The sequence below is a fragment of the Emydura macquarii genome, unplaced genomic scaffold (genome assembly GCF_026122565.2).
Source record: "Emydura macquarii macquarii isolate MOO-44397 ecotype Brisbane River unplaced genomic scaffold, CSIRO-AGI_Emac_v2 contig_2805, whole genome shotgun sequence".
Lineage (NCBI taxonomy): Eukaryota > Metazoa > Chordata > Testudines > Chelidae > Emydura > Emydura macquarii.
Window position 1 is genome coordinate 319,277 of NW_027132942.1, and position 23,184 is coordinate 342,460.

At 46.8% G+C, this 23,184-nt stretch overlaps 1 long non-coding RNA gene across 2 annotated transcripts in view; it reads left to right on the plus strand.

Annotated features, from left to right (window-relative positions):
- LOC137166143 (uncharacterized) overlaps positions 1-23,184 on the plus strand; it is a 73,375-nt gene that overhangs the window by 21,360 nt on the left and 28,831 nt on the right. Inside the window, exon 3 of one of the 2 annotated variants that reach the window (XR_010923575.1) lies at positions 871-1,173. The exons of the other annotated variant lie outside the window; for it this stretch is intronic. This is a non-coding gene — a long non-coding RNA (uncharacterized lncRNA). Of the gene's footprint in view, positions 1-870; positions 1,174-23,184 lie in introns of those variants that run through there. 2 annotated transcript variants of the gene reach the window in all.

Genomic DNA, 23,184 nt, shown 5'->3' on the forward strand with positions numbered 1-23,184 from the left:
GCCAAGTCCCACTCCAGCGGGAAAGATCTATATTGTTGCCTATAATTAACTCACAATAGCACAAGTGGCTTTGGCTTTAAAGGGTGACTATGGTAGGATGGCTTGCAGGTACTCTGTTTATCAACTCTCCAAATGTAATCACAGTCCGATTTATTAGGTTAGTTGGGGAGGCAGGCCATACATTCTGCACGTAGTGGCAAATGGGAGGATGAATACTTTGATAAATATTTGGGGGAGTTCGTCTCTCCACAGCTTATGAATTCTGCTGGGTATTGGGGAATCTCTGTACGCATCTTTATCAAGCTGCAGATTCCATTTTGACTGGGGGCTGGATGCCTTCTCGCTTTCCAATGGGGTGGTGACGCAGAGTTGACAAAGGACAGCCAGTAACCTCAATGGCTCCCATTCGAGGGAGAGCACCCTGGGACGATGGGATGGCTGAAGCCTACGGGGAAACCAGTTGGGCCAAGTCTGTCTGCAAAGGGCTGGGGTTTAGATCAGTGGGATTTTCCCAGAGGCAGACAACCATGGAATTGGCTGTTGGTGGGAGGACTTACAAACTCAAGGGACTCAGACACACAGGGGGAGAGGGATAGAAGGGCATGTTTTTATTTAACTGTGGGATCAGCCAGGGTAAAGGAAGCAAGCTGTCTCGGACCAAAGAGAGAGGGTGAAGGAGACTCTGTGATTCTGAAGGAAAGCCATGTGCAGGAGAGGGGGATTCGGGACTCTTTAAAAGACTCTGCCCAAAGAATGGTCCAGTGTGATGTGGAAATGGAGGCAGGGAAATGCATATAAATGTGCTTATTTTGCTGTTTTTAGAGCTGTGGATCTCCCGTGCTAGCTAAGTAAAAAGTAATTTTGTTTTAGACCCCTGTGCACCGTCCGGCCATTTGGCTCCACTCTCATGAGCCCCTGAAGCGTTCAGCTGTAAACCCAGAGCACCCATGTGGCAGGTGTTCTGGGAGGAAGCATTCTTAAGCTACGAAGCAGTCCTGGGGGCCTACGGCAGCTGGGCCACGAGACCCCATTTCTGAGAAGGGGCCCCAGAGGGAGAGTCTGTCCTTAGGAAGCGTACCAGAGAGGCTAACCAAAAAGACCAGACTGCAGCCCACTCAGACCAAGGGAAGCTTCGAGCAATACCTAAACTCCTTTAAAGATCTAGGTGCAAGTCCTTTTTGAAAATAGGATACAGGCTTCTAGGGCACTTGGGTAAAGTTTTCAAGAGTGCCTATTGGTCGGAACCATAATGTTTAAAGCCAGATGCCCAGAGGCATTTGGATTCGGGATATAGTTCTGAGAACATTTCTAGATTCATCTGCGTGCTATTGTGCTCTGTGTGTACTCATGCGTTCCAGGCTGAGACTTCGCTGACTGCCCACCAACGCTCTCTACAAGTGGTTAAAATACCCTTTTTTTAACCAGTCTGCAAAGCGAGAAGTGCTTCCGTCACAGTTAGGAGCCTCCAGTCAGAGTACAAAGCGTTTATTAAAAAAATGCTATTTCCCGTATATTCGGCACAACTTGGGTTAAAAGGTCTATTGGTTGCACAGTCAGGAACAGCCAATACAGGTCAATCCAGTCTAAGGTATTTGTAGCACACTCATCACCATTGGACCCAAGCAACACTGTAATATTGAACTGGTGGGGTCATCAGTGCACCGGTGTGAAATCTCCTGGGAGCCGAAGGCAGGCCATCCTTAACAGAGGACCCATTCCTACAGGATTTGGAGCATCCTCTCTCTAAATGGTCTAACCGCTTCCTTTGTCCTCCTCTTGTGCCAAAGAAGCCACATTGTTCAAAGACCTTAAAGGGCTACAGTCTCAGCTGGTATAAATCAGGACAGCTCCACTGATTTCAACTGAACTTGCCAATTTACACCAGCTAATGATCTGACCCATTGTTAGGAGTGAGAGGGGAGGATTTCAACCCTGTAATAAACTAGAGAAATCCACATTTTAACATCACCTGTATCAATTCTGTGATCCTGTTATAGAAGCAAGGAGAGGTTAGGCAACATCTCCTCCATCTATCTCCCTCTTTGGTGCAGGATTGTTCCTTAGAAATATATTTTCCGCTATTTTGTCCATGCTGGTTTCAAAGCATCAGAGCCAGGAATAGCATCCAGGAACCCTGATATGCGGTCCCCTTCTCTAACCACTACAATCCGCTCCTTTTCTGCTCCAAGTGAAAACAATCCAGTGGCGTGAGCAGAGGAGCCAGTGGTTCAATTCCCACTCTCCCTCCTTCCATAGGGAGACTGCATGACCTGCAGAGACATATGCATGTTTATATTCTGGTTCTTACAACCTTAAATCTACAGTCGATCCTGGGAACTAAGATATCACTTTTCTCCTCTGAACTACTGAACATGGCATTCTCTTTCCATGAATGTGACTTCCTTCCTGTTTGACCCATTAGAATTTACTCTCAGAAGCAATATCTCATATTTGGCCATGCCCCAGATCACCCCTTGGGGCTTGCTAGGACTTTCAAGACTTGGCACCTTTCATAGCACTTAAGGCCAGAAGGGATCAGAGGATCATCTCACATATCTCCTGTATATCACAGGCCATTAAATCTTCCCCAGTTACCCCTGTTCTTAGCCCAATAACTTGTGTGTGACTCAAGCATCTCTTCTAAAAAAGCCTCCAACATCGGGTGAGGAAGCAACCATTGTGAGATGTCCATCTGGCCCCTACTTGAAGTTCTCCCTCCTCTGGGTGGGCCTGTATACAACATACTCTTTTGGTTGCAGTGTTGTAGTTGTGTTGATCCCAGGATATGAGATACAAGGGGGGTGAGGTCAGATCCTTTCTTGGACCAACTTCAGTTGGTGAAAGAGGCAGTTCTGTGTAGCTTGAAAGCGTGTCTTTCACTAGCTGAAGTCAGTCCAAACAAAAGAGCTGACTTCAGACACCTTGTCTCTCTAACACACACTTTTGGCATTTCGGCTGACAGTGGGGAAAGTGTCTGTGGAGATGGGCTTTTTTGTGTGTGTGTGTCTACAAGACTTCCATTGCCATGGGATCTGGGCACATTTTCAATGGAGGTCCTAGCAGTCCACATCAGAAGAACAAACACACCCCTTTTCCTGTTTGGAAAATGGAGACAGCCTTGAATGGTAAATGAAATCCCCAGGGCTTCATACCTCAAAAGTTAGGGGAAAACATAGGTTAAAAGATCTGTTCTGCAGCTTTCTCCATGCCTGGTCATGCTGAGGCTTAAATATATTCCAGGACGTTGCAGATCCTGTAGGAATGGATCCTCTGTTGTGCTTGTTCTGCCTCCTGCTCCCAGAAACGTTCATTCTACAATAGCTAATGATCCTAGCACTTAAAACCTAAGCTTCCTGTAGTATCTATGGTGATGAGCGCTCTACACATACATTAGAGTAGATTGAACTTCACCTTTAGTACAGTTCCAGCGTTGAGGATGCCTGCAACTCCATATGGTGGGCTAGAAACGCAGAGATAAGGCCAAATCCCGCTCTTAGAAACAGCGGTATAACCACTGAAATCAATAGGGTTGCACCAATGTAGTAATCTGGTCTGTAATCATGCAGATAAATTGGCCTTAAATCACTAGCACTTTGCAGAGAACAAGGCACCTCGAATTCCAGCTGGTAGCATTAGTTACAAGTGGCTGTATGGAGCGATACACACACATGTCTTTCCTGATCAGACCTGGAGACCTATAAACGTGCTGGTAAGTAGAATATTCAGAGCTCCAAATCACAATGGAAGCTTAAATCATAGGGAAGAGGAAAATAATGGCAATTGTCTGCCATAAAGGAATATTCAGACACGCTAAGAGTTCCTTCCCAGAGCACAGATTAGTAACATTGAGATACTGAGCGAGAGTGCAAATATGTGTTGCCATGATGGCTTCATAACCACACTGGAGCAATGGAGATAGGGTGACCAGATAGCAAGTATGAAAAATCAGAACACTTTTTGGAGGGGATAGTTGCGTGTATCATACAGAACTCCCAATATTGGGACAGTCTGAATAATATCGGGATGTCTGGTCACCCTAAATGGCTGCCATATAGATCGGATGCCCAAAGAGGTTATTGAAAGTGTGTGTGGTGGGGGGTGGAACAGCACTCCATAACTTAAGTTTCTATTTGTTTTGTTAATATAGACAGAAACGTGAGAGAAACAAATTAAAGGTCAGGTCTCCGCATTCCCCTGCCTTCTGTGACAGTTGTGTGCGACAGGGGATTGCACTGCTTATGCAAAGCTTGGAATAAGGCCATTCCCTCCCTCCCCCTGTAATATGGGTTTTAAATCATTTTATCCCAATTTGAACTACCCAGTGAGAAAATGTATATCCCAGGAAGATTAGATGGAGCAGACGGGGTTTTCTTGCACCATCAGGTGAGAAATTAATTATTCTATTCCAGGTCCCAAATGAAATCCGGGTTCTTACCCTGGTGGGGGCTTCCTAAACACCTCAAGCTTGTCCTGGCGAAAAGATAAAGCACGGCAAGCTGGAGTGCGCGAGCATGGCCATGTGGACACTGTTACTGCACACTGACCTGTTCCCGTCCCACAGGGGAGCAGCTAAAAATGCATTCGGGAACTTTCAGTGCATGGTAGCAGCGGCCACATGATCAGCTAGTGTGTGGCATGCTGGTGTAGCTTTCCATGCCAGCTTGCTGCCATGAAGCGGCTTTACAGACAAGGATGGCACTAGCTGTTCCTCTAGACAAGCCCTTATTAAGGGACAGTCCCTTTTCCAAACAATCTAAATACACAAGACAAAGGGTGGGAGAAAGGAAGGACTATGATCCCAATTTTATGGAGGGGAAACTGAGGCACAAATGCACCATGGGAATTAGGTACTTAACTCCCATTGATTTCAATGGGAGTTAGGCATTAAGTCCTTTAAAGGAACTAGGGCCTGGGTGTCCCAGGGCACCCAGCAGGAGAATAGCAGAGCTAGGGATTGAACCCAGATCCATGCAGGCTTGAAATAAAGGGGTGTGTGTGTGACCATAATTGCAACAACCACGAATTGGCAACTGGCCAAGAAACATGTACTAATTTTGTCTCGTTAACCCAGTTGCATTCTGCCAACCCAATAATCACCCAACCGCCACTAATTGAATATGGTTTTCTTTAACTTCCTGTCCTACACAATTGTGTCCTTTTGCTGTGAGCCGTTCAAAGACTTGCTGCGTTCTACCTCAGAGGTGGCTGCATTTCCCTGGCAGCTGAAGTCATTCTTCTTAGATGTACCCTGCAGGGTTGGAAAGTAACTAGCTGGCTCTGGATTTCAACCCCCCACCTAAACCTTGGAGGTGATCACTTTTGGGGGTTTGGTTCAGCCTAGCACAGAAGAATTCGAGGCCGGCTGCCCTTTGCTGAACTGGATTTAAGTTCTGAACCTGTCTAAGGGCTTGATCCTGCTGTCATTCAAGTTCATGGAAGTTTTCTGCATCTGTAGAATCAAGCCCCAAGTTCACAGGCAGGGCTGGAGCTGGACTTTTTGGTTCAAGTCCCTCTTTAATATTCTATGTACAGAGACAAACTCTGCCACCTTTTACACCAGTGTAAATTCAGAGTAACCCCACTGCCTTCAGTGGGAGCTGTGTGTGCATGACATACCCACGCTTGAAAAATTTTGCCTCAATCAGTTGCCTGCAGGTGAAGCTGTTTTGCGGTTTAGCTGGGAATCTTTTACCCCTGTACCTCAGCCCCAAGACCGCCCGTCTTCCCTACCGATGATTTAATCTGGGGCATCAAACAGTGTTGTTCTCGTACCGAAAAATAAGAGCCAGACCTAGAAGTGACTGAGAATCTTTCTATGAACTTCAGTGGGCATTGGATGGGGCTTTTTCTTCACACGGTTTTAGAGCTGTGTTTTAAAAACAGGATTTAAAGGTCAACAATATTAGACCGGCACGGCGGAGTCTGCCAGGTACCATGGTGCAGCCCAGTTGCACGGCACATTTCCCGACTGGCTAGCGGACTGCACCATGCCCACCCTGGGGCTCCCCCCTCCCCAGATGTAGTCTCACACCCACGCTAATAGGTGTGAGTTTATCTAATTGCAGTGGTAATTCCAGCCTCATTGCAGATGCTGGAAGTTTGCCTGGAAAGGTATTCAGGGCCCCAGATTGCTATTGATTACAGGGTTGAGGAAGGGATAGTTGAAAGTACACTCGGTGTGAAGCGGTGTGATGAATGCAAGGGGCATTTGAAGTGTAAACCTCTCTAAGGAACTTATATGGTCGCCGTCACCGGAGAACATGAGTCTTCAATGTATTTATCCCCACGGCACCCCTGGAATGTATCCCCATGTCAGAGAGGGGGAACTGAGGCACAGAGTGGCTAAGTGAGCTGTCCAAGATCACAGAAGAAGTCAGTGGTAGAGCAGAGAATTGAATCCCGGTTCCCCAAGTCCTAAACCAGTGTTTCTCAAACTGGGGGGTCCTGACCCAAAAGGGGGTCGCAAGCTAATTGTAGGGGGGTCACAGTATTGCCCCCTCTCACTTCTGCACTGCTTTCAGAGCTGGGTGGCCGGAGAGAGGGGGCTGCTGGCTGGACATCCACTTCTGAAGGCAGCACCACCGCCAGAAGCAGTGCAGAAGAAAGGGTGACAATACCATCCCATCCCAGGCCAGGCCAGGCCAGGCCAGGCCAGGTCAGCAGCCACCGCTCTCTGGCCGCCTAGCTCTGAAGTCAGAGCAGAAAGCAGCAGCAGCGGCTGCTGGCTGGACACCGAGCACAGAAGTCAGGGTGGCATGGTATGGGTGGGGGAGGGGTCATCACAGCCTGAAATATTTTCTAAGGCAGTCCCAGCAAAAAAGTTTGAGAACCCCTGTCCTAAACCACTGGTTTGTAAACTGGAACAATTAGCCAAAATCGTCAGCAATTCATAAAAATGTTTTGGTCCCTGTGACTAGACATTTTTTTTTTTTTTTTTTTGCACAAAAGCCCCCAAAACCAACAGTTTTCAGTGGAAACATTTTACCCAGTTCTCTATATGACACATTTCATCTCATAACGTCTCAGAGCTGTTAGCACATGAAACCATGCAACGTCTCTGCAAGGCAAGTAAAGACAGACTTCTTGTTGCAGACCTGGGCTTTGAGTTTTTATTACATAACAGTGCCATTCGTGGAAGTTGCTTGGTTAAAACTTTCATGCCAATAGGGAAACTTGGCTCTGAAAAAAATTTGGGGGTCCTGGTTGCTAATCAGCTGAACACGAACTCTCACTGTGACACTGTGGTCAAAACAGCTAATGCGACCCTGGGATGCATAACTAGGGGAAGCTGCAGTAGGAGAGAGAGGTTTTTTTACCTCTGTATTTGGCACTGGAGCGACTGCTGCTGGAATACTGTGTCCAGTTCTAGTGCCCACAATTCAAGAAGGCTGTTGATAAATTGAAAAGGGTTCAGAGAAGAGCCACAAGAAAGATTAAAGGTTTAGAAAACGTGGTCTATAGTGTCAGACTCTCAGAGCTTAATTTATCTGGTTTAACAAAGAGACGATTAACGAGTGACTTGATCAGTCTGTAAGTACCAACACGGGGAACACGTATTTAATCACGGACTCTTAGTCTAGCAGAGAAAGGTGTGAAATGATGCAATGGCTGGAAGTTGAAGCTAAACAAATTCAAACCGGAAATAAGGTGTAAATTATCACCCGAGAGCGTAATTAACCATCGATACAACTTACCAAGAGTCATGGTGGATTCTTCATCACTGCCAATTTTTCAAACAGGATTGGATGTTTTGCTAAAAGATCTGCTCTGGGAATTATTTTCGGGATGTTCTGTGGCCTGTGCTATATCTTGAGGTCAGACTCGATGATCACAATGTTCCCTTCTGGCCCTGGAATCTATGAATGTATGAATTTAGACTCAGATGCTGGGGCAGCCAGCTGCGTCCACTGCAACTATCTTGCCACGTAAAGGGAACGTGAAAGACTTCCACCAATCCAGCTTTGATATGGTATTGCTTGACCGCAACTCCTGGGCTCCAGGGACCCCTTGACAGGGGAGGGGGGTAACACTGCAGAAGGGGTTTGAATCTTCACCCCCTTCTTAGGCCTTGGGGGGGAGGTGGTACAGGATACATACTGCCCCGGTGGCTGGGAGGAATTGCTGGTAGATATTGGGGGCACAAGGCCTCTCAGCTCCCTTTCTAGAGGTGAGGGGAGATACGGCCCTTTTCACAATATATGCAGAACAGTCAGCCTGATTTCCATATTTTTTCATGTCCTGGAATTGATTGCTTTTGAGCAAGCGGGATAAGTTGAGCGGAGATATGGATTTTAGGCTGCAGCAAGGTTTATCTCCTTGTACTTCAATGATTGCTTCCTGGGGCAGCAGCCTTTTAATAGGAGACACAAATCTGCCCTCAAACACGAGCGAAACGCAATTGGAGTTGAAGCAATTTCCACCGGGACTGTGCACGAAGCACACAGACACTCAGGGCTGGGCAGTGAGAGCAGGGCCGTTAATAACGTCCCGGTAATCACGCTGTGCACACTGCTTGACGTTTTCCACACGGACTTGTGCACTTCCAGCAGGCCCCGGTAAGTGTCTGGGGTTTTGGAAAGGTTCTCTGCCTGCCACCGAAGTTTGGTCCTCTTCGGTTTCTAATTTGATTTTGCGTTGCCACGGCAAAACGCCGGCTCCAATCTGCGGGGACGCTGCTTCAATTTACAGGTTCGCTGTTCTCCTCGTACCCTGCCGGCCTCTAGGGAGACATGCGGCTGCAGGATGGAGGAGGGCTGTAATTTTATTTTTTATTTTTGAATAATGAAGGTAGCTAAGAAACAGCGATCCCTTTGGCAACAAGGGCCCTGATTCCCAGTCCCACTGTAGCCCTTACAGGCAGCTCTGGCAACATAAAGGAACCTTAAAGTGGGCGAAAATGGACCCTTGAAAATAGCCCTGGCTTGGAGATCTCCACGACCACTGTAAAGGGGTACTCAGGCCTCCTTCGTGGTTGCAGCAGAGCAGGACTGATGAAGGCAGGGCTAGATTCCAATGCACTACAGCTGTTCTTGGCTTCCCAGGGGCTGTCAGGGGCCATGGTGAGAATCCTGCCGTGGGGAGCACAAAGGGGGCTGGAAGGAGGATGGAACTTTGCCCGCAGAGATAGGTCTGCTGGCCAGGGCAGCTGGACCTCGAGAAATGAGCGCCACACAGATAAGAGATTGATTAAGGAGGAAGCCTAAGGGCAGCGATGCCGTGCCCCCCCCCCCCCCCCATGGGAAGACAGGTGGGCAGCCCAGTATGGAGTTGGGTTTGCTTTCTGCTGTGGGGGCTTAGCCCCTCCAATCCATCCCACCCCCAGAAAGGGGCATCACTGAAGGTGGGCACTGTCTCAGTGGGCACTGGAGAGACCCGTGGTCAAGGCTGGGTGGCTGGAAGCTCCACAAGGGAGCGCTGCTCCAGCCAGGCCACTCTAGGGATTTCTATGGAGGGGAGGCAGGGGGAAGGAGGAATTGGGGAGGTTGCTTGGATGTCTGTCCCCCTCCCCGACTCCTCCTGGAACTCCTTGGTTGTCTTCCCCCTCCCTTCCATGGCTATGGCCCATGGGCTCCTGGGCCCCCTCCCCTGCACCCCTGACCCCTCTCCCCAAACTCAGCGAAGGGCAGAATCATGCCCTCCTATGGCCCTTGATTACCTTGGCCAGTCACAAGCCTGGATTTCCTTCCCAGGATGATCCTCCTCCTCCTCTGTCTCAACCCCTCTCTTCTCCTCCTCCACTGCCGCCTCCTTTCCTTCCAGCTTCTGCCCTGCAGCCCGCGCCATGAGGCCTGACAGGAGGCAAGCCGTGGCGACTGTCCGTGGGCTTAGTGTGCTAGATACGTTGCCCAAGACAGTCCCCACACGGATCCTGCAGACCCATGCTACGTACTCAGAGAGCGTTAGCATGGCCCGGTGTTTTGTGTGGGTGCCTACGCTTGCAGAATTAGGAGATTTAAACCTGAATTAGTAAATTCATAATGACATGTTTAAAAAAAAACAAAAACGGAGGGTTAGTGAAAAATGGAGGGAGTGTGGTGTCTCTGCTGAAAGCCGTCTCTCTCCCACCCTGTTTGTGCTGTAAGTGCAGGAATGGAGTAACCGAGAATCAGACGCTGGCGTAAACTCCATGGATTTCAAGGGAGATCCACCCCCATGCACCTGTGGGGGAACTGGCTCTGTAAATAGTTTTAGAAGTATGCCAGTCACACAGGGCCCAGTCCTCATGCACGCAAGACCCATGAGGCTATCAATAAGTACAATGACCTGCCTGATCAAAATGTGACTGCATAAATTAAGGATGGGTCTTGACCCAAATCCTGGCCCTGAACGCCCCAGATGTCCTCATACCGCTTGTCCCACCCGCACACCTGCGAAGAACCAAATCCCGCTGCTTAGGGAATTAGGTCCGGCACCTGATACTCTTCATTTCCACAGAGCTTTAAGCCATTAGTCCTGAACCCACCATCCAACACCTTTGTGAGTGTGTTATCCATCCCATGATCCCTGCTTCACAGGAAAGGAAACTGAGGCACAGAGAGAGCTGCTAGAGACAGATTTTTAGGTGTTCGGCACCTAACTTAGAGAGCCTCCGTGCTGCTCTGAATTGCACAGGGAGCAGTTTTGTCCCCTGGAAAGTTACAGATATCGCTTTCCTGCAGGCATAATTTTGCACCAGCAAATAATCATTGAGCACCCAGGTCCGTGCCATTATAGGCATTTCCACAGCTGACTTTCCAATTTGAGGCCATTTTTCAAATAGAGAACCTTCATCTTCCAAATGCTGCTAAGGGCTTTTCCCCTCCTTCCAGAATTATTCCAGGCGGCTCAAGCCCTGAAATCCTTAAGTAGTTTTCAATCAGGAAGGCTGTGTGCTCTGGGGGATAAAGCTCCGGGCTGGGAATCGGAAGACCTGGTTTGTGTTCCTACATCTGCTGTTGACTCTCTGTGCCTCAGTTTCCCCACGTGCAAAACTTGGGGTGATTGCAGCTGTCTTTGTAGAGCACTTTGTGACATGTGGGTGAAAAGCACTAATGAAGGGCTTGTTACTATTCAGGCAAAACATCCATGGATGCCCATATGAGTAAACACTACCTGCTGAGGATTTCATAACAACTATATAGCGCTTTTGGTCAATAGATCTCAGAGCACTTTACAGAGGAGGTCAACATCATTATCCCCATTCTACAGATGGGGAAAACTGAGGCACCGAGCAGTGAAGTGATTTGCCAAGGTCACCCAGCAGGCCAGTGGCAGAGCTAGGAATAAAGCCCAGATCTCTTGGGTCCCAATCCAGTACCTGCTCCTCTAGGCAACATTGGCTCCTTATCAAGTGGTGCATAGTCCTCATGCCGGTCCTTTGCATAGGGGTCAATTTTACCCCAGGTGCGTAGATGGCCGTACACAATTCAGAACAGCTCAGGAGTATGGGTAGTTCACATTTTTCTTTACATGGAGTCAGCACAGTGAAAGAATTTTTTTTTTTTTTTAAGCAATGGGAGACTTGACCCATCACATGTGGATTAGAAGAATTGCCGTTCACCTACTGTAGCAATTTTCAAACTCACCTTGGGTGAGACCAGGAAAGTTTTGATGGCATTGGCTGAGGCCCAGTGCTTTACAGAGGGAGCACCAGGCCAGTCATGGGAGAAAATCCCTTACATGCGATATCTGAGGCCTGGTGTAAACACTGAAGTGGCACCTGATGAATGAAAAGCTCATGCTTCAGGGTTTCAACTGGCTAGCTGCAGAGGTCAGGAAGGGATTCTCCCTTCCTCATGTGTGTTTGGGGGTTTTGCCTGAAGCACCAGAGATGGCCACAGCTGGAGATGGGATAATGGATGGGGAGGGCCAGGGCTCCAAGGTGGCACCGAGCATTCTCCTTTTCAGGTACTTGGCGGGCTAGTTCTTGTTCACATGTTCAGGGTCTAACTGATCGCCACATGTGGGGTCGGGAAGGAATTTCCCCCCAGGTCAGATTGACAGTGACCGTGGGGTCGGTTTCCACCTCCCTCTGCAGCACGTGGTTGGGGTTCACTTGCCAGGATTGTCTGGTTATATCTCACTTAATCATTTCCCTGCCATTATAGGGGCACTGGTGTACCTTGATCTGTCCTATTCTCTGCCTGTGGTACATAATAGTCTAGTCTCCTATGGGCTGTACTCCTTTAGTCTCATTTCAGTTGCTGGATTTGGCGTGCGGGTGCTGGGCAGTGCTGGTGGCCTGTGATGTACAGGAGGTCTGACTAGATGAACAGGTAGTGCTTTCTGACCTTAAAGTTTGATGACTCTAAAATTGGTTTAAATTTGCTGACACCAGCTAAACTAGTTATAAACCAATAAGAATGCCTTGATTTTTATTTAAACAGGCGCCTCTTCTCGGTAGAGCCAAGGCCTCCTTTCCCCTGGCACCAGAAAGGGGAAAATATCAAAAGATGAGATTTTTCTTCCTTTGGTTTCAAAGACGTGACTCAGTCGATTATAGTTTTGTCAGGGCACACGTACATCTGCCATTCCTGGCCTCCTGTGAATCACCCGTGGAGTTAGCACATACCACTGCGTAACCATCTGGTCTGGTTTTTTTTTTGTTTTTTTGTTTTTTATTGACAACAGTGAAATTTCTTTTACATATTGAGATGCTGTTCTGCAGCAGGAATGTGCATTATTGACTTGCTGCAACGTTTAAGATGTTATGAGGGCCATAAAACTACTGGAGGCTGATTGGAGTGAAACATAAAAGAATATGCAAAAGTAAAGGCAGCTTTCTGCTTGAAAAACCAGGAGAGAACAATACCGAAGACTAGAAACAGCAGACTGAAAGAAAAGAGAGGTTTTTATATAGAGACAGGCAAAGCATCTTGACCTGAGCTAGGAGCTATATATAACATCATCCAGTGGGAATTTAATTGAAGAACAAGAGCGTAAAGTGCAGACTGAGTGGTCAGAATATGCAATTAATGCCGTTCAGTTGAATAGCTATCTTACATCACAACAGGGGGTGTTTTAGAAATCATTTTTAGCTTTCCCTTTTTATCTGGTTGATTTGGTTTAGGTGACCTATGTTGGTGTCACGTCTTGGTACACTAATGCTAAAGACCTAATGAACCAGGTGAATTGGTGGACTTGCATAATGAGGTCTAAAGGTCACGGAGGTCAGTTATCTAGGCACTGAACACTCCTTGGTGCCTATGGTAGCAATCATTATGGCTTGTTATTATGGAGTTTCCCTGTGTGATGCTGCCGAGGTGAATTCTCTGGGGGCGATGAGGGAGGATTGTAATAGGTCGAGCTGGTTTAAAAAATGTTGTCTAAACCGTTTTCTGTTGGAAAATGCCATTTTGATGGAACTACATTTTTGTTGTTATTGTTGCAAAATCAGATCCATTTAAACGAACTCTTGTTTCATTGTAAAAGTGGAAAGCCTATTTTGAACATGTCGACATGGGACATTTCAACAATGTTGAAACAGATTTGATTGGTTTTTTTTCTTTCAAAATGATTTTTTTGCTGAGAAATTTCCTTTATATTAAAAAAGAGAATTAATTTGTAAAGGGTCAACAACAGAACACAGTGGATTGATTGACCCGACATGAAAACCATTTTGGAATTTCATTTAACAAAAGGTTTTGAAATATTGGCTTTACATCCCAACTTGGGACAATTGTGGGTTTTTTTGAACTCTCAATTTTTCGCAGGATATGAAATCGGTTTTATGACCCGCTATAATAACAGCACTTTATAAAGACCAATTACCAGTGCAAATTAGGGCCTCATTTACTATTACATCACTCCAGTTTTATATTGGTGCAACTCCATTTACTTCAATTGGTGTAAAAATGGTGTAGTTTAATGGCAGCTCAGGACCTCAAAGTTCAAGATATGGTATCATGCAATTATCCAGGTCCCTTTCTCCTTGCATTTTGGCTTGCATCAGCTGGATTGATTCCTAGGATGCTCAGGCTTGTGCATTAAAAGTTCAGAGCGGTTGCTCAGCACAAGTCAATGAACTCCTGGCTCCGTTATCTGTCTCTTCTTGGATGCTGACTTCTCTTCTACTTGCAGACTTGGAGGCAGCAATGAGGCTGCTATAGTGACAGCAGAGCTCCCTGACAGTAAGAAACAGAAGGATCAGGTGGTGGGAGACCCGCTAGATAACTCATCAGAGGGAGAAACCATTGCGTCAAAGGGACGGGGCGGGGTGATAGCCAGAAAATGTGCTTGGAAACAAAAAAGAAAGGGTTTCTAATATATAGGGCACCAATCTGGGAGTCAGGAGCTCTGGGTTAGAGTCCTGACCCTGCTACAGACTCCTTAATCATAGACTCATAGACTTTGAGGTCAGAAGGGACCATTATGATCACCTAGTTTGATCTCCTGAACAAGGCAGGCCACAGAACCTCACCTTCCCACTCCTGTAATAGACCCTAACCTATGACTGAGTTACTGAAGACCTCAAACCATGGTTTAACGACTTCAAGGTACAGAGAATCCACCAGCAAATGACCCGTGCCCCATGCTGCAGAGGAAGGCAAAAAACCCCAAAGCCTTTGCCAATCTGCCCTGGGGCGGAAATTCCTTCCTGACCCCAAATATGGTGATCAGTTAAACCCTGAACATGTGGGCAAGACTCACCAGCCAGACACCCAAGAAAGAATTCTCTGTAGTAACTCAGAACCCACCCCATCTAACATCCCTTCACAGGCCATTGGCATGTCTACCACCAGTAGTCAAAGCTCAGTCAATTGCCAAACTAGGCTGTCCCATCATACCATCCCCTCCATACATTTATCAAGCTCAGTTTTGAAGCCTGCTAGGTTTTTTGCCCCTACTGCTCCCCTTGGAAGGCTATTCCAGAACGTCACTCCTCTGATGGTTAGAAACCTGCATCTATTTTCAAGTCTAAACTTTCTAATAGCCAGTTTATGTCCATTAGTTCTTGTGTCCACATTGGTACTGAACTTAAATAATTCCTCTCCTTCTCTGGTATTTATCCCTCTTATGTATCTATAGAGAGCAATCATTCTCCCCTCAATCTTCTTTTGATTAGGCTAAACAAGCCAAGCTCTTTGAGTCTCCTCTCATAAGGCAGGTTTTCCTTTCCGTGGATCATCCTAGAAGCCCTTCTCTGCACCTGTTCCAGTTTAAATTCACGTTTCTTAAACACAGGAGACCAGAGCTGCACACAATATTCCAGATGAGGTCTCATCAGTGCCTTGTATAACTTTACTAACACCTCCCTATCTCTACTGGAAATACCTCGCTTGATGCATCCAAGGCCTGCATTAGCTTTTTTCTCAGCCGCATCACACTGGCGGCTCTTAGCCATCCTGTGATCAACCTAGGTCCTTCTAATCAAGTCAAGCTCTGGGAGAAATTCCACCTGGTCAGCATAAAGTGTGTGCACCATTTCAGCTCCATTCTGAGTATGGAAATTGGGAAGATGTAGTGCCCAGCACCAGGGGGAAGGGAAGCTTTTCATCCCTCATGCTTTGGTTTATCTATGTACACAATGGGGACAATAATACATCCCTTCCACACAATGATGCAGTGGGGCTAACTCATCAGTGGGTGAAATGTCCCACTCTGCAAAGGGCCAACCCAAGATGAGTGGGGGATTTGACCAGAATGCTTTGAGATCTGCAGGCGCAAGGTGTTCCAGAAGGCCACCGTGTTTATGTTAGTTACCAAAGAGAATGTGGGAGTCTTAAAGGGAAATCTGGATCTCATAGGGGTTTACATGCTCAACTAGGAAAATTAATGGCATGGCAAAATTAAACCCTATACTCTTAATAGAAATCACCCAAACCTCTCCTTATTTTTGACTAACGACACAGGAGAAATTATTACAATATCTTTGGCTTGAATTGAATTGACTATTCATTTTCTGTCCCAAACTGTTGGCTTAGGGATGCTGCAACTTGTCAGACAGATGCTGCATTGCAGCCAGAGGTGGCTGCCTTTCAGTGATGGGTGGAGTGATTCCAACATGTGGAGAGTTTAAACATTCTGGGAACAGGAGACGAGAGAGAGATGAGATATTAGCAGATCCATTGCTGAGCTGAATACTTACGACTCCATCACCTTTTCCAGCTTCATAAGGTCCTTACATCTGTTGGTCTTTGGGGAATGCCCTCAGGGAGGGAATTGACTTTCTTGTCAGTCCCAAACTAAACAAGCTCAAGGACTGATTAACTTTGGTTTCACAACAGTTGTCAAATTTAATCTCAACATCTACTGATCCAGTACCATTCACCCCTCATATGTGAGGCAATTAGTAGCCCAGCTCACAAATCCAAAAGATCTTTACCAAAAGAGCCAGAATTTTTTGTTCTGAAAATGTAGGTGATTATTTTTTTTAAACTCTGAATATTTTGAAAAGGAAAACCAAATTGCACATGGTCTTGGATGCCTTAAACACTATTTGCAAGAGGGTCCTATTTTTTTCTGATATAAAACTCATTTGATTTTGAGGGAATGATTTGGTACCAAACAGTTTCCCTAGCATAGTGTCTGGGGCTTTCTGATGCCAGAGAAGGAATAAAGCTGAGGTCCCAACTACTTATGGACATAAAAGAGCCCATGACACTTAAGAAGAGAGATGTCTGCTCCATCACCCTGATCAAATTCGAGCCTGAATCATTATTAAGGTTGCTCAAAAATGTTTTTCTCTCCTGTGAGTTTTGATGAAAAAGGGGAACAATACATTTTCCTCAAGAAAACTTTTGAGCTTTTTTTTCAGCAGAAATTTGAAAACTTTTGGCTCAAATGTGAAATATTTCTATTTGAAAATGCTGCTGTGGTGCCTCATGATACCTGTACTTTGGGTGCCTCATACTCCCATTCTCCTCTATATAAGCTGGGCTCCCCATGTGGACTGCATCTCCCATGATGCCTCATGGCCTCCACTCTTGGATAATGGAGGCGGTGCATGCTGGGAGTCCCAGCCATGGTGCATCTTGGAAGATGTAGTCCAGTTGGGGAGCCCAGCCATAGAGGAGAAAAGGGATGTGAGGCAACCAACCTACAACTCCCACAAGCACTGCAACAGCATTTCTCAATTGAAATATTTTGGGTTTGGGCCAAAATATTTCAGTTTTTGGGAGTTTGGGTTTATTTTCCACAGAAAGCTGACACCTTGCAAAAAATGTGGTTTAGTTGAACCCAATTTTCCATTGAAAAACAGTTTCAATGGAAAATTTTCAACCAGCCCTAATTATATTCTGCATATTAAAATTCCCCCTGTAGTCTGGCATGCATCTAAAATTCCAGTCTTCGACGTCTTACAAGTGGTTGCTATTCACTTGTATACACTTATTGTGCTTCAGCCCAGAAGTGGATGAATGTCTTTGTTGGCAAACCGAATTCCAGTGCCATGCAATTAGTCTGCACAGTCAGACAGTGAAGTTTGAGATTCATCTTTTATCTAGATGACCCTCAAAATGCTTTATGCATGTAAGATCCATTCTCCAGGAGGATGTTGCTTTATCCAGACAACAGTGGCTAAAAATAAACTAATTACTGGGGGAGAAGCCAGTTATAAAAGCCCAAAGAGTACTGATGCTATAGACCTACTGTCAATGAATATTAACTGCAGCTAATAGAATGATTGATGCATTTCTGCATGGAGGGGCAGATGGGCCTCAGAGATGCATATTGAACTCTGAGGAGTTGCGGCAAGACCGAGCAATGAACTTTGCTGGCTTGCTAGCACACAGGGTCTAGCATTGAGATTAGCAGAGCTGGATGCATAAAGAGAGAGATTCACAACATGAAAGACTGAAGCCAGTCTGAGAAGATACCTTCAATTTTGCTTATGCTTCTAACACACCAGAGGTGAGATTCTCCCCTTCTGCCCCCCGCCAGCCAGACCACTAGACACCGCTCTGGTGTCATATAGGGACTATAAAAGACGCACATCTGGCTGTGGGGGTGTGGGAGAGGTTCTTCAGTGCAGGCTGGTAGATAGAGGAGGAGGGTTGGCGGGAGAATTCTGTGTAGAGGCACCATTCATAGTCGGCCCTCGAGCTGCTCAGGTTATACCGGGGGGTCCCAGGAGCAGCCCAGAATCCAGAGGGCACGAAGTTGGCATAACGTGACCTTTACCCTCCATCCTCCAGGTCTGTGAGTTCTGTGCTATGTCTTAGAATCACAGAACCATAGGGTTAGAAGGGACTGCAAGGGTCATCTAGTCTAATCCCCTGCCAAGATGCAGGGGGTCTTTCCGAGACTCTGGGCAGACCCTCACTCCCAGCATCTAAAACATGCAGAAATCAGGCTCCACAGTGACCCTGACACAATCTTAAATATTTCCATGCAATGCCTAGTGATATAAAAGGCAGAAAATCAGCAGTACCTTAAAACAATGCAATTAATCATCTAGAGCCTCTTTTTCTGAAGAAAATAATTTCAATAGAAGAAATATAAAGGCTCAGGGGAGTAGGGTTGGAGGGGAGGGGGAAGCAAATGCAATTCCACAGAGTGATTTCTTTTTCTATTTTTTCTTCTTCGAAATAATGTGATGTTCATCTCATCATAATTCATCAAAGCTCATTTCCCCTGCAAAAAAGAAGTACTTGGCTCCAATTTATGCAGCAGAGGGAAATGTGAATGTCGGAAATTGGATCATCTCCGTCCGTCATTTGCAATGTAAACCCTTTGTGCAAACATCCCTGACCACTTTGCAAAATTACCCAAATAATGGCTAAGCAATATGCACACACTCATAAGGGAAGCTCAGAGATTAAACAAAACCCAGCACTTATAATCATGGTGGATCTAAAGCAGGAGTAATTGGCAGTATCATATGCACCGATATGCATGAGGGTAGCTTGTACAGACACTGCTCGGGCCCTCTTTTTCTAAAACGATATTTGTATTTCTTTATAGTTTGATCTATTAATATCATGCCCCCCTCCCCATGAAAGCATTTGCATTAATAAGACTCCACTAAACGACCTTTAACACTGGGCTGCAGAAAGAATGCAAGGAGGCAGGAGACAGGTTTTAAAGAGAAGCTCAACAAGAGAAGACCAAACAGGCTTCAACCCAGTTCAATTTCCAGCTTTGTGTCCCTTGGTTACCAAGACTCAGAGCCTGCCTGGAACGCCAAGCAGCACGCAGAGACCTCTAGTGGGTGAATAATGTACTGTATGTCAACAGAGCCTTACACCTCTACTGTAAAAATATAAACCCACGGATGAGGAAAGAGTAGTTACTCCGGGTAAATATACACCTCTCACTACCAAGGATAACTCCAGTTCAAAAGACACAGTCATCTCTCTTATTCAGTATAAGGGCAGGCCACCCTAGCCTTCCCCTATGCTTCTCCCATCCGTGAACATTCGAAGAAACCTCTTCAACAGTTGGGCCCATGCTGGGTTTCACCCCAGCTCTTCTCCGGCCCTGGTCTCTGCTGCAGGAGTTTGCTGCCTTGTCTCTCAGTACGCACAGACCTGTCCTACCCCTCTTTACGGTGCTCGCTAGTGGTCTCCTCACAGCTCTGAGAATGAGTGAGTTTCCAGGTGCAACGGATGCTGGGATTAGTTAATTTCACCTATTGCCTTCCTTCTGGATCGCCTTGCGCTTTGTGTCATGAGGCATTAAACCTGTTCGCTCACCTCCGTATATTCCCACTGTGCGATTGACTACGGATGCTTTATTTAGAGCTGAAACACAAAAACTTGCATGCCCAAGATGTGAATCTGACAGAGGCCGGGGGAGCGGGAAGGGGGAGAGGGGAAATAATGTCTGTGAATGACCTAAATGTACAAGGCAGCTGTCCACGACACGAACGCGGAGCATGAATGAAGTGTTTGATGAGTAAACAGAATGGAATTTGTGTCACATCAGGAAGGCACAGCAAAAGGCCTTGAACATTTATTTTCAGCAAGCGCTTCAGAAATCGGCTAGCAGGCTGTTCTCGTTTTCTTACGTAAACCTCCCCTATTCCCTGCAGGGGTGCAAAACAGCCTGCAAGCGGTCGGAGGAGGCTGCCCCATGTCACACACTGGCCTGGGCTCCCTTAGGCAAACCTACCCTGCTTCCCAGAACCAGCTGTCTGCCAGAGATTGAGTCGGGATGGGGGAGCGGGTCCATAGAATGCAGCACCATGGGGGACTCTAGGCTGGCTGGGATTCTGTAGCAGCCCGCGGCAGCCATCGAGCTGCTGCAGTAAATTAGAGCAGATGTGCTTTGTTCCCCTCTAGTGGTACTTGATGCTAATCCGCTTGCAAGCGCCGTGGCTAAAGGGCCTGGCGTCTTCAACTCTGGCGCTAAAAGCTTGTATAGGTCCTGGCTACAATCCCTGCTGCTAGTAACCCAAAAAGAGGTGTGATGTAGTGCAGACCTTGGAATGGTCCTGAATTCGGATGGCTCACAGCTGGCTTATATCTACCTTTGCCCCACATCGCCCGGGGCTGCTCCATATCCTGGAGACACATCTAGGAATATCAAGTTTAGATTATAAATCTGAATTATAAGACTCCCATTGGTTTCAGTGCGATCAGAATGTGGCCCGTATATATTTAGTTACTATGTGTTTGTTTAGTTATTATGTGCCGTGTGACTAAATCCACCATTATTTTCCCTTTTTTAAAGGGAAACAATAATCATCCAAGTATTATTACGGTGCACAGCTGCTGCTTCAGAGGAGAAATGCAATGCATGGCTGTTTCCATCCAATCATTTTGTGTCAGATCAGTGGATGCATGTTTCTCTTCACCTCCAAATTCCCCCTTTCATGGTGTTAGGAGCAGACGTATTCTGTGACGGCAAAAGAAGCTAGAACAGCACGCGAGTGTCTTCTGTGGAGAGATTCATAATGTTATTCACACCTGGCCTGTGTGAGAACACTCCAGATTCCAGTGCAAAGCGCATTACGTTGGTTTCATCTTCTTGATGGTGGTGAAATATGCCAGGCCTGATTTACCACTGCCCAGCTCTGATTTCTTTGGTGGGACGACTCTTTCTGTCACATCCGCTGAAAACTGGAGTGACACAGGGGTGAACCGAGATCTATGTGAATTGAGATCTACGGGAGGTTTAGCTCTCTAGCTGGCTGGAAAGCAAGGATCGTGGATTTGCGTCTTTCATGTGGTGTGATCACTGTGGATAATACTCTTGAGGTCAGATCCTCCGAGGGCGTGAATTGGGCAGCTCCATTGATTTATCCCAGTTGACCATCTGCCCCTCAGAATATGTGCTGGCATGTGTGAAAATATTTGTGACTCCTTCATTGAGCTGCTGCAATATTGAACAACCCTCAGGAACAGGACACTGGCGATGAATGTATGACCGAGCAGGTCTGTAACGTTGCAGCAAGAGGCTAGCAGACCCGCCCTCGAGCTGACATGAATGGGTGCACAGCCTGGAACAGGAAGCTTGGTAATAAGAGTCGGTGCTTATTTAGTGCTTCTCACCTTGGGAATGCGGTTGAAACATTAGCCAATGAGACCTCACAACACCCCTGTGCGGTAGGGCAGTGTTATTACAGATAAGGAAACCGAGGTACAGTTTATAGCTGGCGGAAAATGACGCACAGGAAGATGACGTGAACCGTCCCCGGTAACACAACAACTTATCAAAGCCAGGTACAGGACCTAGGGGTACCTGAATCCCAGTCACACTGCACGTCTACTTTTTTCCCTCATTAGATGGCCTTGCTTTTTAAGTCCTCTCTGCAACTTAAAATCACTGGGGCTCTCCGGGGTGAAACTGAGGTGTGAAACTCTCTATTCAACAATGCTCCTGGGAACCGTGGCCAGATCTCCCCATGGCGGAATAGGAATACACGGGCAGACTGCATGCAGGAGATGCGCTACGCTTTTGATTCTCTTTGGGCACGTGACCGGGGCGGGTGAACGACCCCGGTGGGAGGGAAAGACCTTGATAGTCTTTCCCAGATGAGGGAAGCGTGGGCTGGGATCGGAGGAGGGTGGAGTCAGATGCCCTTTAAAATCCGTCTCTTGTTCAACCCTTTGCTCATTTATTCAGGAGCGTTTAGAAGGCTGACTGAGGCAGAGACTGTGCGAGTTCATTAAGTGATATTAGCCTTTCCTGTCAGCTTGATCAGCTTAGAAGGAGCACAGGGTTTGACTGAGATTCCCGGAGATAGGAGTGATTCGGTGCCAAGGTAACAGCCTGGGTATTGGAGCTCCAGCAGGGAGCTTTTCTTAGAGCACCGCAGCAGTTCTGCTGTAGCTCAGGTCGAGCGTAGCTCTGTGCTTCATGGCCCCGCACTAGAACTCTGGACACCGCCCCCTGGGGACAACGTGGCCATGCTGGAGAAAGTCCAGAGGAAGCAGCAAAAATGATGACAGGTCCCGGAAACACGACCCACCTGGGAAGATTGGGGGGAAAAGTTGGGTTTGTTTAGTCTGGAGAAAAGAAGACTGAGGAGGGGTCGGGGAACAAGATAACAGTCTTCAAGTACTATACGTAGAAGGTGGTTATAAAGAGGAGGGAGACAGTTTATTCTCCTGTTCCACTGAGGTCAGGACAAGAAGCAATGGGCTCACACTGCAGTGAGGGAGAGGGATGTTGGACATTAGGAAAAACTTCCCCGCTGTCAGGGTGGTTAATCACTGGGACAAATTACCTTGTGGCATCTCCTCCACTGGAGGTTTTTAAGAGCAGGTTAGACAAATACCTGTCAGGGATGGCCTGGATAATTCTTAGTCCCGCCTCAGTGCAGGCGACTGGACTAGACGACCTCTCAAAGTCCCTTGCAGTCTTATTCTTCTGCTCTACGTGCTTTAAAATCCACAGGCTTGACTTGGATTTTTTTGAAACCTGTGATGCCTCATGGGGTCCATGTTAGTGATCCAAACTGGGGGTCTGTAGGACGGGGTTCCCCAAGACACAGCCCTCCCCTAAAAAGAGCAGTGTGCAAAAATCATATCATTCTGGATTTGGGGGGGGGGTTGTTTTTTATTTTTTTAACATACTCCTGGGGCTCAAACTTGGTCTCTGATCTTCCTGACACTCATTTCAGCTGTTGGGGATTTATGTCAGCGAGTGCATGTCACCCAATGCAACATTGAAAGTTATTGAGGGTGAAGTTTGGCCCTCAAGTTCGGGGTGTGCTGGACTGACACATTGAAAAGAGGCTGTAAAAGACCAGCGTTCTCTGTGTGGATCGGGCACAGAAGTGTACCTGGAATACACTAAGGAGTTCAGCACCTTTCATTA